The sequence below is a fragment of the Dasypus novemcinctus genome, chromosome 29, assembly GCF_030445035.2.
Source record: "Dasypus novemcinctus isolate mDasNov1 chromosome 29, mDasNov1.1.hap2, whole genome shotgun sequence".
In the NCBI taxonomy this organism is placed as follows: Eukaryota; Metazoa; Chordata; class Mammalia; order Cingulata; family Dasypodidae; genus Dasypus; species Dasypus novemcinctus.
Window position 1 is genome coordinate 2,846,555 of NC_080701.1, and position 15,871 is coordinate 2,862,425.

Genomic DNA, 15,871 nt, shown 5'->3' on the forward strand with positions numbered 1-15,871 from the left:
AACCGTCTTCCACAGCAGCTGCACCGTGTCACATTCCCACCAACAACGAACAAATGCTCCTCTTTCTCTACCTCCTCTACACATATTTTCCATTTTTTAATAGTAGCCATTCGGATGGGTAAAAAACGGTGTCTCCTAGTTTTGCTTTGAACGTCCCAAGTGGGTAATGATGTTGAGCGTCTTCTCATGTGCATTTTGTCCATTTGTGTACCTTCGTTGGAGAAATGTCTGTTCAAGTCTTTCTTTCCCATTTTTTTTAATTGGGTGGTTTATCTTTTTAGAGTTGAGTTCTAAGATTTCTTTATATATTCAGACATTATTCCCTTGTCAGATATATGGTTTTCAAATATCCTCTACCATTCTGTAGGTTGAGTTTTTAACTTTCATGATGAAGTCCTTGTTTTCACAAAAGTTTTCAATTTTGATGAAGTCCCATTTACATCTATTTCTTTTGTTGCTTGTGCCTTTGGTGGAAAGTCTAGGATATACAAGGTCCTGAAGATGCTTTCCTATGCTTTTTTTTTTTTTTTTAGGAGCTTTTATGTTTGGACCTTATATCTAGGTCTTTGTTCCATTCAGTTCATTTTTGTCCTTGGTGTGAGTTAGGTATCTACCTTCATTCTTATGCATATGGGTATCCTGTTTTTCTAGTTCCTTTGTTGAAGGGAATATTTTCCCCCATTGAGTGGACTTAACCCCCTTGTCAAAAATCAGTAGAGGGATGGCAGACTTGGCCCAGTGGTTAGGGTGTCCGTCTACCACATGGGAGGCCCACGGTTCAAACCCCGGGCCTCCTTGACCTGTGTGGAGCTGGCCCATGTGCAGTGCTGATGTGTGCAAGGAGTGCCCTGCCACGCAGGGGTGTCCCCCATGTAGGGGAGCCCCACGCGCAAGGAGTGCACCCCATAAGGAGAGTCGCCCAGCGCCAAAGAAAGTGCAGCCTGCCCAGGAATGGCACCACACACACAGAGAGCTGACACAGCAAGATGATGCAACAAAAAGAAACACAGATTCCTGTGCCACTGACAACAACAGAAGCGGACAAAGAAGACACAGCAAAGGGACACAGAGAACAGACAGGGATGGGGGGAGGGGAGATAAATAAATAAATCTTAAAAAAAAATCTGTAGAGGGGTACGGATATGGCTCAAGCAGTTGAGTGCCCACCTCCCACATAGGAGGTCCCATCTTTGGTTCCTTGTGCCTCCTAAAGCAGACACACAAAAAACGAGCAGACAATGAGCAAAAACAACGAGCAGAAATAAGGAGCAAACAGCTGAGGGAGCCATCTCAGGGGAAATGAGTAGAGCAGAGCTATGAGGATTTCCTTCTTTTTTTTTTTTTGAGTTACCAGGGCCCAGGATTGAAACTGGGATCTCGTTGTGTGGGAGGCTGGCACTCAACCACTGAGCCACATTGGCTCCCCTGAGCCGGTTTTTTCATTTGTTTGCTTGTTGTTGTTTTCTTTGTTATTAGGAGGAACTGGAACTGGGGACTAAACCTGGAACCTCCCGTGTGGGAAGCAAGCATGTAACTGCTTGAGACATATCTGCTCCTGAGGGTTTATTTCTGAACTCTGGATTCAATTCCATTGGTCAATATATCTGTCCTTGTGCCAGTACTGTGCTTTTTTTTTTTTTAAATAACCGTGGCTTTGTAACACTTTTTAAGATCAGAAAGTGTCAATTCTCCTACTTCATTCTTCTTTTTCAATATGGTTTTGGTTATTTTATGCTGATCACTGGCTTTTTAATTTTTTTAGAAAGAGGTTTGGGGATTGAGCCCAGGACCTTGGACATGGGAAACAGGTGCTCGACCACTGAGCTACATCCACTCCCCAATAACTGGCTTTTCCATTCTGCAAAGACGACTGTCGGAATTTTGATTGGGGTTGCACTGGATCTCTTAAGTACTTAGGGTAGAATTACTATCATAACAATATTTAGTCTTCAAATCCATGAAGAATTCCATTTCTTCAGTTCTCTTTAATTTCTTTTAACACCATTTTGTAGTTTTCTGTGAGCAAGCACTTTACATCCTTGGTTAAATTAATTTGTATATATTTGATTCTTTTAGTTGGTATTACAAATGGAATTTTGTTCATGATTTACTTTTCATATTGTTCATTACTAATGTGTACAATTGATTTTGTACACTAATGTGTACTATTGATTTTTGCATGTATATCAAATAACCTGCCAGTTTGCCGAATTCATTTATTAGACTTAGGAGCTTTGCTATGGGTTTTTCAAGATTTTCTGTATGTGGGAATGTCCCATCCAACTAATTGCTTTTTCCTGCTTAATTGCTCTGGCTAGATCTTCCAGTAGAATGCTGAATAAAAGTGGTGACAGTGGGCATCCAGATCCTGTTTCTGATCTTAGAGGGAAAGCTTTCTACCTTCCACCACTGAGCATGATGTTAGCTGCTGCTTTTCATATATGCCCTTTACCACCTTGAAGAAGTTTCCTTCCTAGTTCTCTGCGTATTTTTTTATCAGGAAACAGTGCTGGAGTGGATCTGTATGGCAGAAGAAGGATAGAGGAATTGAGACTTTCTACTTAGGGGTAAAGGGGAATTTCTTTTTGGAGTAATGAAAACACTCTAATATTGATTGTGGTCATGAACACACAACTCTAACTATCCCAAAAGCCATTGATAGTACACTTTAGATGGATTGTATGGTATGTGAATATATCTCAATAAAATTGCTTTAAGAAATACAAAATTTCAAAGGCTTCTCATCTCAGTACTCTCAGAATAAATACCAAACCTTTAATTGTGGTCAAGAATTTTTTTCTTCATTCCGTTAATGTATAGAACATCAATTGATTTTCTTATGTTGAACCACCCTTGCATACCGGGGATAAATCCCACTCTATTAGGTATGAAATTATTTTAATATCCTGTTGGATTCCGTATGCTCTTATTTTGTTGGATTTTTTTTCCCATCTGTTTTCATAAACGATACTGTTCTATAACTTTCCTTTTTATATATATATATATATATATATATATATATATCTGGCTTTAGTGTTAGAGTTATGTTGGCCTCATAAAATGAATAGGAAGTATCGCCTCCTCCTCAAATTTTTGGAGGAGTGTGGGCAGGATTGGTGTTAATTCTTGAAATGTTTGAAGAATTTCATCAGTGAAATCATTAGGTCCTGGGCTTTTTCTTTGGGGAGGTGTTTGGTTATGGATTCAATTTCTTCTCATTAGTTTTTTGAGAACTTCTTTTCCTTCTGAGTCAGTGTGGTAGTTTGTGTGTTTCTGGAAACTTGACTATTTTAATCTAAGTTTTGTTGGTATGTAGTTGTTCATAGCATCTTTGTATAAATGTTTTTAATTCTCAGGGGTCAGTAGCAATGTTCCCTCTTTCATTTCTGATTTTGTTTATTTGCATCCTCTCTCTTTTTTTCCTTGTCAGTCTTGCTAGCCAACTTTCAGTTTTGTTGATTTTTTTTTTTTAATTTCACTATTTCATTTATCTTAGTTCTAATCTTTGTTATTTCCTTCCTTATACTGGTCTGGGATTTAGTTTGCTCTTTTTTTTCTGGATCCTCTAAGGGTGAGGTGAGTTCTCTGATTTGAGGTTTTTCTTCTTTTACTGTAAGCATTTAGAGCTATAAATTTCCCTCTCAGCACTGCCTTTCCTGCATCCCATGTTTTAGCTTGTTGTGATTCCTTTTTCATTCACCTAAAGTTATTTTCTAATTTCCCTTGTGATTTTTTTATCTATTATTTGTTTGAGTGTGTCATTTAATTTTCACATATTTGTGAACATTCTAGTTTTCTTTCTATTGATTTCTAGCTTTATTCTATTGTGATTAAAGGAGATGCATTGTATGATTTCAATGTTTTTAAATTTATTGAGACTCATTTTGTGATCCATGTATACTAGAGAAGAATGTAGATTTTTCTGCTGCCTGGATAAGTGTTCTATTTATGTCTGTTAGGTCTAGTTGGTTTTACTTATTGTTCAAGTCTTCTATTTCCTTATTGATCTTGAGAGTAGATGTTCTATCCATTACAGAAAGTGGTATATTGAAGTCTCCTACTGTTAATGCAGGTATGTCTATTTCTCCTTTCAAATGTGTTAATATTTGCTTCGTATGTTTTGGGACTGCCCTTAGGTTCATATTTATTTTATAATTGTTATAATTGTTATGCTCTAGTTGACTTGATCCCCTTTTCAGTATTTAGTGACCTTCTTTGTCCCTCACAACGGTTTCATGAGGCTATTTTATCTGAGATTAGTATAGCTACCCCTGCTCCTTTTTTCTTGGTTATTTTTTGCATGGTATATTTTCCCCCATCTTTTCAATTTCTACCTACTTGTCTCTGAATTTAAAGTGAGTCTCTTTTAAAGAGCATAATCTTGGGTCAGTTTTTAAAAATCCATTCTGCCAATCTCTGCTATTTTATTAGAGAGTATAATCCATTTACATTTATGTTCACTACTGATAATACAGGACTATCTTCTGCTGTTTGACCATATGATCTTTTTGAGTCTCATATGTGATTTTGCCTCTCAGTTATTCCATTAATGCCCATTTTCATATTTATTTGATTTTTCATAGTGTATTTTTTTGAGTCCTTTCTCATTTCCTTCTGTATATATTTTTCAGATATTTTCTATGTGGTTACCGTGAGACTTAAGTTTATCATCCTAAATCTATAACACTCGTGTATGATGTGATACCTACTTCACTTCAGTAGTACAAACACTCTTCCTACACCTCATTCATCCCTTACCTTTTGTTGTACTTTTTACAAATTATATCTTCATACATTGTATGTCCAAATCCATTGTTTATCATTCCTTTTTATGCATTTGCATTTTAGAAGCTATAAGAAATAAAAAGTGGAGATACCACAAAATGCAATACAACAATACTGGCATTTGTAATTGTTCATATATTACCTTTTCCAGAGATCTTTGTTTCTTTATGCTGTTTCAGTACATTGTCTAGTGTCTTTCTTTTCAGCTTGAAGAACTTCCTTTATTATTGTTTGTAGGACTTGTCTGGTGGTGATAAACTCCCTCAATTTTTGCTTATCTGAAAATGTCTTAATCTTTTCCCTCATTTTTCAAAGACAGTCTCTCCAGATATAAAATTCTTGGTTGGCAATTGTTTTCTTTCAGTAGTTTAAGTATTGTATCCCATTGCTTTCTTGTCTTCAAGGTTTCTGGTGAGAAATTTCCACTCAATCTTATTAGGGCTCCCTTTTACAAAAGACATGCTTTCTTCTTGCAGCTCTCAGAATGCTCTCCTTTTCCTTGGCATTCAATGATGTGTTTGGGCATGGCTCCCTTTGAGGTTATTCCTTTTGGAGTTTGTTGGGATTCATAAATGTGCATATTCATGTCTTTCATTAAATTTTTGAAGTTTTCTGCCATTATTACTTAAATATTCCTTTTGCCCTTTCTTCTCCTTTTGGGATTCCCATAATGCATATATTGGTATCTTTGATAGTGTCTGACAGTCCTCTTAGGTTCTTTTCACTTCATTTCATTCTTTTTTCTTTCTGCCCTTCAGCATGAATCATTTTAATTGTCTTGTCTTCAAATTATCTGATTCTTTCTTCTGCCAACTACAATCTGCTGTTAGAAACCTCTAGAGAACATTTCATTTCAGCTACTGTGGTCTTCAATTCCAGAGTTTCTGTTTGGTTCAAATCTTTGCCCTATGTAATATTTTTACAAAATCAATTAAAAAAAAATACAAAAAAAAAAAAAAAAAATCTTTGCCCTATATGACCAAAGGCTGGTCTTCTTCACTGAAGGCTCCTGTATTTTTGTCTTGTTTCTGTGGATGGGCCATCATTTCCTGTTCCTTTGTTTTGGAATCTTTTGTTGCACACTGTATATTTTAAAAATTTAATGTGTTATCTCTGGGATTTAGTCCCTGCCATGCCTGTTCCTTAAATTTGTATCCAGCTAGTGATAGGACAGATATTTCCTTGAGTGTCAGAAGCTAACAAATACAGAAAAACTAATGCAAAAAAAAAAAAAAAAATCTCTTGGACTTTGAAGATGGACTTTTTGTTGGCTGGTGCTCTCCTTCAGAGTTTAACCCTCTGAACAAGATTAGTCTAAGGTCAGTGTGAAGTGCAGGACGCTTTCTGCCTTTTCAGAGCCTGCATCTTGTCTGGACTTGTGCTTGCTTGTGGCCTTAGGAATTTCCCAGTTAAAGATATTCAAATACCCCCTCTATTCCCTATGAAATAGATGTTCTCCCCTTCCAGCACCGTGTTGTGTGACTTAAAGCAGGTAATCCTTTGCTTCAGGTTGCTTCAAATGAATTGTTTCTTACTTTGCTTTACTGTCTGCAAGCTGCTTCTCCCTGTAGGAGAAGTTCTGGGTCGGTGAGCCAGAGATGAGTTTTCTGGTTCTGTCCCCCGATAGACCGGCAAAACCACACGGGCACTGCAATAGGCACGTAAGAGCCATGCTCTTCCCTCTGGGATAGGACCAAGGACCCCCAGTGGGGGTTCTGGCTGGTCCACACTGCACCTGGGAGGGCGGGGGGGGACCCCTAAGTGTGCCTGAGCTTCTCCTACTGCTTTTTAAAGCTGTGTCTCTTGATTTGGCACTCACCCAGCCTCTGCAACGCTTTGAATGTCTTCACAGTTCTGAGGAAGCTAGCCTTTTGTTTTGCTAGATGCTCAAACTTTCTGTGGGGGAAAAGGCTCCTAGAGTGCCTTGCGCCCCCACCTCGGTTGACTGGAAACTGACTCTGCTGCTTTTAATACTGTTTTTACTCTTCATGACATCTGGGAAGTTTCCAGATTTTGCCTATTATGAAGAGTACTGCTCTGAATGTTCTTACGCCTTTTGGAGAACAAATGTGCTCGTTTCTTCTGTATATAACTAGAAGCAGAGTTGCTCATTCTTTAGGTATGCACATGATCAGCTTTAAAAGTTCTTTTCAAACAGCTTTCCAAAATGGGAAAGAAAACTCCTCCAAAGAGATTTCTTGAGTGATGGAGTCCTTTGTCAGATGTGTGTGTGTGGACTTATGGCAAATATCTTAACAGCTTCCCCTATTTAGAGGCTTTTAATATTCACTCCCTTTTTTTTTTTTCTTTATTTTTTTAATATTACATTCAAAAAATATGAGGCCCCCATATACCCCCTATCCCCCTCACCCCCTCCTCCCCCCATAACAACAGTCTCCTCCATCATCACGAGACATTCATTGCATTTGGTGAATACATCTCTGAGCACTGCTGCACCTCATGGTCAATGGTCCACATCATAGCCCACACTCTCCCACAGTCCACCCAGTGGGCCATGGGAGGACATACAATGTCCAGTAACTGTCCCTGCAGCACCACCCAGGACAACTCCAAGTCCCGAAAATGCCCCCACATCTCTCCCTTAAAGGTAGCTTTGCTGAACAGAATTCTTAATTTTAATGTACTTCAATGATTTTTATAATTTTTTTTAGTATTGAGATAGTAACAGAAATTGTGTGAGTACTGAGAATAAAAGAATAAATAAGAAAAAAGAATGTTTTTTTCCCTCAAGTTGTAGGTAGCAGTTTGATATTATTGATGAATTCCAAAATGAAATATTGGATGATGTTTGTAACCTGGTCTTTTCCTTGGGGCATATGCGGTTATACTGGTTTCAGAGGTCACTGAATCAGGTAGACCTCTTGTGTCAGCAGGGCATTGAGTTCCCACCCTTTGCTGGGTGAGGACGCTCAGATAAAAGGCATGGCAAAGGACAGAGTTGAGGGTTTTTTGATGATAGAGTTTTGATGTTGGAGTCTGATGCTGAAGCCTTAAGCTGGAGCCCCAGGAAGTAAGCTCACAGAGGAAAGAGAAGCAGCCCCAGGAAGGGAGGAACCCAGGAAAACTGAACCCTCGCAGATGTCGGCAGCCATCTTGCCTGACACGTGAAAACAGACTTTGGTGAGAGGAGTAACTTATGCTTTATGGCTTGGTATCTTTACGCTCCTTCCCCACTCCCAGTACTAAGCTGTATTAGTCAGGGTTCTCTAGGGAAACAGCATCAACAAGAGATATCTGTCAATAGTATGCAGTTTTATAAGAGTCTCTCATATGGCCGTGGGGATGCACAAGTCCAGGTTCTGCAGGCAGGTGCAACCAGGGGCTCCAATGAAAGGTTCTTGACAAGTTCTGGGAGACGTTGGCTGTCCAAAGACGAGAGTTCGGAAACTCTCACTCAGTGCTGGAATCACTTCCCCTTTTAAGGCATTCAACTGATTGGATAAAGCATCACTCATTGCTGATGGCAATCTCCCTGATTAATGCAATTGTAACCAGCTATCTATGATTCACCACTGCGGTAAAGTCAATGGTGACTAAAGTCCATCAATGCCCTTGTATTACAGTTAGCCCAGTGCTTGTTTGACCAAACAACTGGGCACAATTACCTGGCTAAGTTGACAGAATAGCCTAACCATCACATAGTACAAGTTCAAAATATAGAAAAGAAAGTCAACCTAAACAGTAGAGTTGTTAATAACCAAATGAATTTATAACAGGACTTGGAAATTAAGTGACATGGCCCAACAAAATCATTTTTAACTTTTCAAAAGCTGTAAGATACAGCGCAGTTCTGCATGGGGAACTCTAAAAATAAAGCTAATAGCTGTGAACTCCGCCGACAATGGTGAGCAAGCAGCTATTCTTTCTTCCTGCAGCAGTGAACACTGTTCTGTATCACGTGGGGAGCAGATATATGAAATAATAAATTGACCTGGGAATTGGAGAGTTGGTAACAAAAGCTGAGTGAAGGTGCCTGGTTCCACAGCCCCTTTCAGTTACCTCCCCTTTTTTCACACCCACCCGTTCAGAGCAAACTCCTTGAAAGAGTTTAGTGTACTTTCCTCTTCACTTCTACTCCCGTTTTCTATTGAAGCCATTCCAATTAGACTTTTTCCTCAGTACTCCACTGAAAGTATTCTCATCAAGGTCATCCCTGATATCCATTTTACCAAATTAATTGGTCAATTCTAAGTCCAGTACTTACTGCTCAACTTCTTAGGAGCATTTGGCGTAATTGATTACTCTCTTAAAATTCTCCATTTGGTTTCCAGGATACCATGCTTTCCTGGTTTTTTTCTAACTAACGGGCTAATTCTCTCACTTCCTTTGTTGGATCCTATTAATCACCCCATCTTAACTCTTGGAATGCTTCTTTGTTGAGTCATCCTCTAGTTGTTCTAGTTGGCTTTCAATAACATGTCTATACTGATGAATCACAAAAATGTCTATTCTGCCTTGATCTCTCTGTTGAAAAGCAGTCTTGTATATGTAAATGCCTGATCTCTCGGCTGAATTACAGTCTTGTATATGTAAATCCCTATCAAATATCCACTTGGGAGGTATCCAGGCATCTCAAACTAAACATGTCCAAGGTAAGCTCTTAATTCTCTATCCTCAAACCCACTCTCTGATTAAGTGTTCCCATTCCCAGCAGTTGCTCAGGTCAAAGTCCTTGGAGGCATCAACTCCTTGTTCTTTCATATTCATAACTGATCTTGAAAAAACCAGACTCTGATCTGTCCTCACCAAGTCCACAGGAACCACAGTGAGCCAAGACCTCATTAATTGCAATAACTGATTTTTTTCCCTGTTTCAAACCTGATCCCTCATAGTCTCTTCCCCATAGAGTAGTTGGAGTTTTTATTTTACAACATAAATTAAATTATGTCTTCCTGTGGCTCAGCACATTCCCATGGAACCCCAACCTGCTGTTGCCTATTACTTTCACCTGGAAAACTTTCAGAGGTCTGCCTGACTGGCTGCCTCACCATATCACTTCATTCGGTCTTTGCTGAAGAGGAATCTTTTAAGGTTTTCTCTGATTTACTCTGTGAAGAATCGGTCCCCCATATTTCAAGACTTTTCAGACGAGACTGATGGTGCAATTCATTAATGTGGTCTTTCTTTTTAAAAAAATTTTATCTAATAAGATGTGCCAGCGTTTGGAAGATTTGCCTAACTCAAGACAGCCAAGATTTTCCAAATGACCAATGCATTATATTACAAAATCATGCATGAGAAAAATACCCATTCAAAGTGAAAGACAAGCCAATGTGTTTACTGAAACAAATCATGAAAAGTTTATCATTATTTCAGATTTCATAGTTTCGGGTTACAGTTAACCTTTGAAAAACTATCACTGAGAGAGTTTGAATGTAAAATCAAAGAATACCCTCAATTGTCTGAAATAGCTGTTAAAATGTTCCTCCTTTTTCTAACCACAAATCTGTGCAAGGCTGTATTTTCTTATACTTCACTCAAGTTAACATACCAAAACAAAGTGAATGCAGAAGCTGGTGGGAGAACACAGCTGTCTTCTATAAATCCTATTAAGTGACACCCCCCCACCCCCCCCACCCACCCCCACTCTCAAAAGAGTGGCCACATGCAATAATTGTTGCAGTCTCCAAAGTCAAAATCTACATTTTATATGCATCTAATTCATTTTAAAGATTAGAATTTCTACTTTGATTAGTTCAAATGGAAAAACATTCATTCAGATTCAAATACAGTAAAAAGAAATGTGTGAAAAATTTAAAAGCTGAGCCAATTATTTATTACAGTAGGGACATGAAACCCTTTCCTGAGAGACTTGTCACAAATCCTTGGGTTTGTTGTCTGCTAGGAATCAGCTAGAGCCGAAGGATCGTAGTTGAAAGTAGGATAAAGCAGGTGGGTGTGTGGAGATGGTCTGGCTATGGAGATGGTAGCATCTGCAGTAAAAATATCATAAGAAAAACGCTAAGGTTCGAATGAGGTGGGTCACATCTTCAGTTAAGATCCTGCTCACCCAAAGATCCTGCTTGCAATGGGTCCACGCCCACAGGAATGGATTTACTTTAAGAACATACTTTTCTGAGGTAGATACAGCTTCAAACCATCAAATCACGCTTGCACAATTCCTAATTATGCAGTGATTCACATTTTGAGTATAATTAACTGCCCCTAAATTCTTTCCTCAGAAAATCTTGGGCCCATAGGAACAAAGTAAAGGACTCCAGAAGGTATGATCAGACAAATAATAAACAGTGGAAAGGGAGGAAAATGTACACAGTGTAAATGACCTGGCTCCTTCAAAATGTAAATGGCAAGAAAAAAAAAGACAAAAATGATTTAATAGCTCTTAACCAACTGCAATATGTAAAATTTATTTAGATTTAGGTGTTGATTGAAACAAACCAAATAGAAAAAGGTATTTCTGTATGGGAGCTCTGTATGATGTTACGCATGTTGGTTTCATAAGTTCACAGCTTTTACTATACACTTATTGTTTAGGTACGCTCATATATGAATAATATGCTTCAATAAATAGTTTTGAAAATGAAAAAAAAAGATATTTTGATACTACCCAAGGATTTTGAATACCAACTAGCTATATGATGATATTTAGAAATTATTATTAATTCAAGGTGTGAAAATGGTATTATAGTTTTGGGGGTTTTTTGTGTCTTTATTTCTTACTAATGCATAATGATGTTTTTATGGATAAAGTTATGTCATCTGGGATTTGCTTAAAAAAAACAATAGCAGTCTGGGTGAAAGTGGAGGGAAGAGGTAGACATAAAATTTCATACCTTGATGATGGGCACATAGTGGCACGATACATATTTTTTCTAATTTACATGCTAGAAAATTTTCATAATGATATATAATTTTTTTTTAAGTTTGGACTCCTAAGACAAAAGGGAAATGCCATTCCTTCTTTGAAGACGGCCCTTCCTGCATTTATGAGCATTCTGTAATATTTATCCTGGATAGGATGGAAGTTTCAATGATATGAAATTGCAACACTATCATTGCATGAAACTCAAAAATCTTTGAAGTGTGCTCTCATCTAATTTATGTATAATGACTCTGAGTTGAGAGGGCAGGACATTAGAAAATTTACAAGTTCCGACAGGTCTTAGGATGATTAAGCTTTAGCAGAACGTTTATCCTCTAACAGTGGTGAGGGTGGGAGCAATGGCAGCCGTGGGTTGGCGCTGAGGGTAACTGCAGTCACACTTGTCAGCAGAGGAAGGCGAGTTCTTGTAAATCATCCGTGGGTGGGAGCAAGAGGACAACACCGGAGCAGAGGACAGCCCCCCACCTTCCTTCCACGCGGGGGCCCACACACAGACGTCCCTTTTTCTCTTTAATTTAAAGGCACATCAAGCAAGTTTAAATCCAAAGAGAGGCTCAGCCAGGAAGAGCCTACCCGACACCTTCGTAATGAAAAGGTAATTTATAATTAACTGCTTCTAATCTGCAATTAGGCTTGATGATCCTGAATTCACATACCCAGCAAATTATGCTAACTTCTATTCAAATTAAAATTCTTCTGACATTTATTTCATGTGCTAATGTACCTAACTGTTGTCCCAGGGAGTGTGTTCAAAGCCATCCCCGGGTTTCTTTGGCCCTGTGGCTGATGGCCTCACCGCGGCTGTGACAGCCGCCCCTCGTCACTAGCCCCTGTTCACGGGGACAGCAGACCCGCCTTCCTCTCCCCTTGAACCCAGGCAGGACGGCTGCCTCTGCAAACTGAGCTCGGTGAAAGGACACCCCCGGACGCCCGAGCTCGGGGCTGAGAGCACAGCAGCTTTTCCTTCTCCCTCTCGACCAGCTCCTCACCGGAGGGAAGTCTGGGCTACACCAGCCAGCGAAGGGCCTTCGGGAAGGAGAGCGCACCAGGGCCTCCAGCCGAAGAAGGCTCAGCCCGGCCGTGGAGCAGGGCAGGGCAAGAAGGCGTTTTTGTTGGCTTAGGTCCCCGAATTTTAGAGTTTTCCTTAACCAGCAACTAATGAACAGTCCTGCTTTCTCAAGGATATCAATGAGCACTGAGTACAACTTCATCTGGGTGTCTAATAAGGTTTATTTCAGAGGAGAGCATCCTTGGGGCAATGTGTTATTTTTATATAATTTTAAAACCGCAGAATAGTTGCAAGAAGAGAACAAGGAACTCCAATATGCCCTTTCTATTTTGTCACCTGTGTTCTGTCATTCTCTCACCCTTTTCTCCATCTCGGTTGTTTTTTTTCTTACCGTTTGAGAATAAGTTAGAGATATATCCCTTTACCCCTGAATACCTCAGTAGGTATTTCCATGAGAAAAACAATATTTTCTTACAGAAACCTAGTACAGCTATCAAACTTAACAGTGATAAAAAGCTACACCCTGCTCTGCACTCCACATTTCAATTTCCGTCCATTTCTCCCGCAGTGACATTCGGGCTACCGCACCTCGCCCCTGGGGTTAGCGTCCAGGCCAGAACCGGGTGTCGCATTTCATTTCAAGTCTGTCTCTTTTAATAGAGAATAGATTCTCAGCCTTTGTGTTGCTAGGCCTTGACATTTTTGAAGAGTGCCGGCCAGTTGTTTGGTAGAAAATCTCTCAGGTTGGGTTTGTCTGATGTTTCCTTTTGATCACATTCAGGTTGTGCCTTTTTGGCAGAACGAGAAGGAGAACGATTTACGGCCTTCACAGTGCGTCCTATCAAAAAGCTCACGTCGGGGAGCGGACGTGGCTCGAGTGGCTGAGCACCTGCTGCCCACGCGGGAGGTCCCTCCTGAAAACAAACACAAACAAACATGAAAAACAACTCAGGGGAGCCGAGGTGGCTCAGTGGTTGAGCACCAGCTTCCCACAGATGTGGTCCCGGGTTCAGTCCCTGGTTCAGACACTGCAAAAAAAAGAAAAAAAAAAGCACACATGGGTTTGTGTGTTCCGAGGTGATGAGGTGGTGTCTGCTCTGTTTTTCAACTGGAAAGTTACTGTTTCACTTTGTCGTTAATAAGTAGTTGTGGGGCTGTGCATATATCCTGTCTTTCATCAAACTTTTACCCACTAGTTTTAGCATCCACTGGAGAAAGGAGGAACATTTCTACATTTGTACATACGTATAACAATAATTGACTACTGAGATACTTCTTGAAGTAGAATGTTAATTGCATCCTAACTGTAAGCATGTCGGAAGTACATGGCTTCAATTTTCTGTTTAAAAAAATGCATATTAAAATATAATGGAAAATGTGCTTCACAGAGGAGTTTTGGGGTTTTATTAAGCAAAATGTATTTGAAAAAAAAAGCTGTTGGAGACAGTCAAAAATTAAAAGGCCAGTCAGAGTCACCTAATCCTACTAAAAAGGGCATTTAACTCTTCAGCATATTTTACAACCCATTTAACAGTCAAAAAACAACCCCTACAAAAGCCATATAAAAATAGAAACAAATGTTAATGGGTAAAAGGTACTTGGATACGTAGAAGGAGAATAGTAGCTTGAACTACCTCAAAACCAAAAACTATGCTATTGTGACTTCAAGGAAGAGCAGATCTCTTCCTGCTGCCCACTGTGCATTGAGACACGGCAGCATTTTCACACGCAGCATCTGACTTTATTATCACCATCTACAGGGTAGCGTTCACGTGGGAGAACCTCTGGGAGGTTTGCATTTATCAACTATTTACCACCGCGTGCCAGGTGCAGCACCGAGCCCTGGGGCGCCCTGGAGCAGGGCAGCTGCGGTGTCTATTGAATTCGAGACGGGGACCCTCTGCCCATGTCGCTGCAGTGGGACGGAGCTTCTGTGCCCGAAGTCTGCACGCTTCCAGGGGTGGGAGCGGTGTGGCTCACCGTGGAGTGCCCGCTGCCCACGTGCCAGGTCCCAGGTTCAGTCCCTGCCCCGGTACCTCCAAAAGGAAAGAAGAAAAGGGGGCCCTGGGGCAGCTTCGCCTGGGCGTGGAGCCTGGGCCAGGAGGGAGGTTTTGCTGGGGGGACTGGCGCCTCCTGAGAGATGAAAGACGAGCTGGAGTTAGGAGGGAAGAAGGTGGCGCAGGAGGCGCAGAAGGGCCAGGCAGAGGGGACTGTCAGAGACCCGCCGCCCGTGGGGCCTTTTCGTCACAGTTGGAGGATCGGGTGCTGGAAGGGGGCAGCAGCCAGGCGGGGGGTAGGGCTCTGGGCGGGCGCTGTGCTTCCTCCTGGAGACGCTGTGACCTCAGGAGGCCTGGGACAGAGCCGCTCCCTGCAGGCCCCACGCCCGGCCGCTGCTGCCCGGGTGGCACTGCCCACTGAAACGCCGCTCCTCATCAGTTTTCCCGCCCTGGCCGGAAGGCAGCGCCCTGCTGAGGCCTCGGGCACGGTGGTGGCTCGGACTGAAGACAAGTGATAGACCACGTTCACACGATAGCGAGAAGCGCGCAGATTCTTAGTGCGGCGGCACACCGAGCAGTTTGCAAAACATCCTAACTGTTTTGGGTATTACTCTGTAAATGACAAATTAAGATAAATAAGACAAGTGTCCTATATCACAAAGAGTTATATTATTCTGTAATTTTGACAGAGAATTGCATACTGTGGCTTTTTTCCTTGAAAAAATCCCGTTGATTATTCTCATCTGAACACAGAACATGTATAATATGAGCCAACATTGACTGAGCACTTTTACTCTGTGCCAGTTACTAAATTCTAAGTGCTTCGCATCTATACAAATATTACCTGAAACATCTTCACCCCCTCATTAACAGCTAATTTTACACATAGGGAAACTGAGGCATGGCATGGTTTAACAATTTGCCTGGGGAAACACAGCTGGCAGGTCAGGGAGCTGGGGCAGGTCCTTCTCTGAACCTGATTTGGAGGCAGAACTCAGGCGGAGCTTTTTATGGTCTTTATTCCCTCCATTAAGTAAGGACCGTTACACGTTTTCCTGCAGAAATATTACTGTTTATAATTACAGGATACTGCCCCAAATCACCCTTAGGAGGCCCAAAAGACGGAATACATACTGTTTTACATTCCTAAAAGCCATGAAGTTCTGTATCTAAGCCCTATCTGGCCCCAGTGGTTTTGGAAAAGGGATTTTGCAC

The 15,871-nt window shown here is 40.8% G+C and overlaps 1 protein-coding gene across 2 annotated transcripts in view; it reads left to right on the forward strand.

Annotated features, from left to right (window-relative positions):
- The window catches only part of ZFP42 (ZFP42 zinc finger protein), a 30,260-nt gene extending 16,214 nt beyond the window's left edge, over window positions 1-14,046 (forward strand). For both annotated transcript variants that reach the window (XR_011647743.1, XR_011647744.1), the window contains exons 2-3: window positions 12,172-12,245; window positions 13,441-14,046. The gene's annotated coding sequence lies outside the window, so the exon portion shown is untranslated. The remainder of the gene's footprint in view (window positions 1-12,171; window positions 12,246-13,440) is intronic.
- Window positions 14,047-15,871: the final 1,825 nt, after the last annotated feature.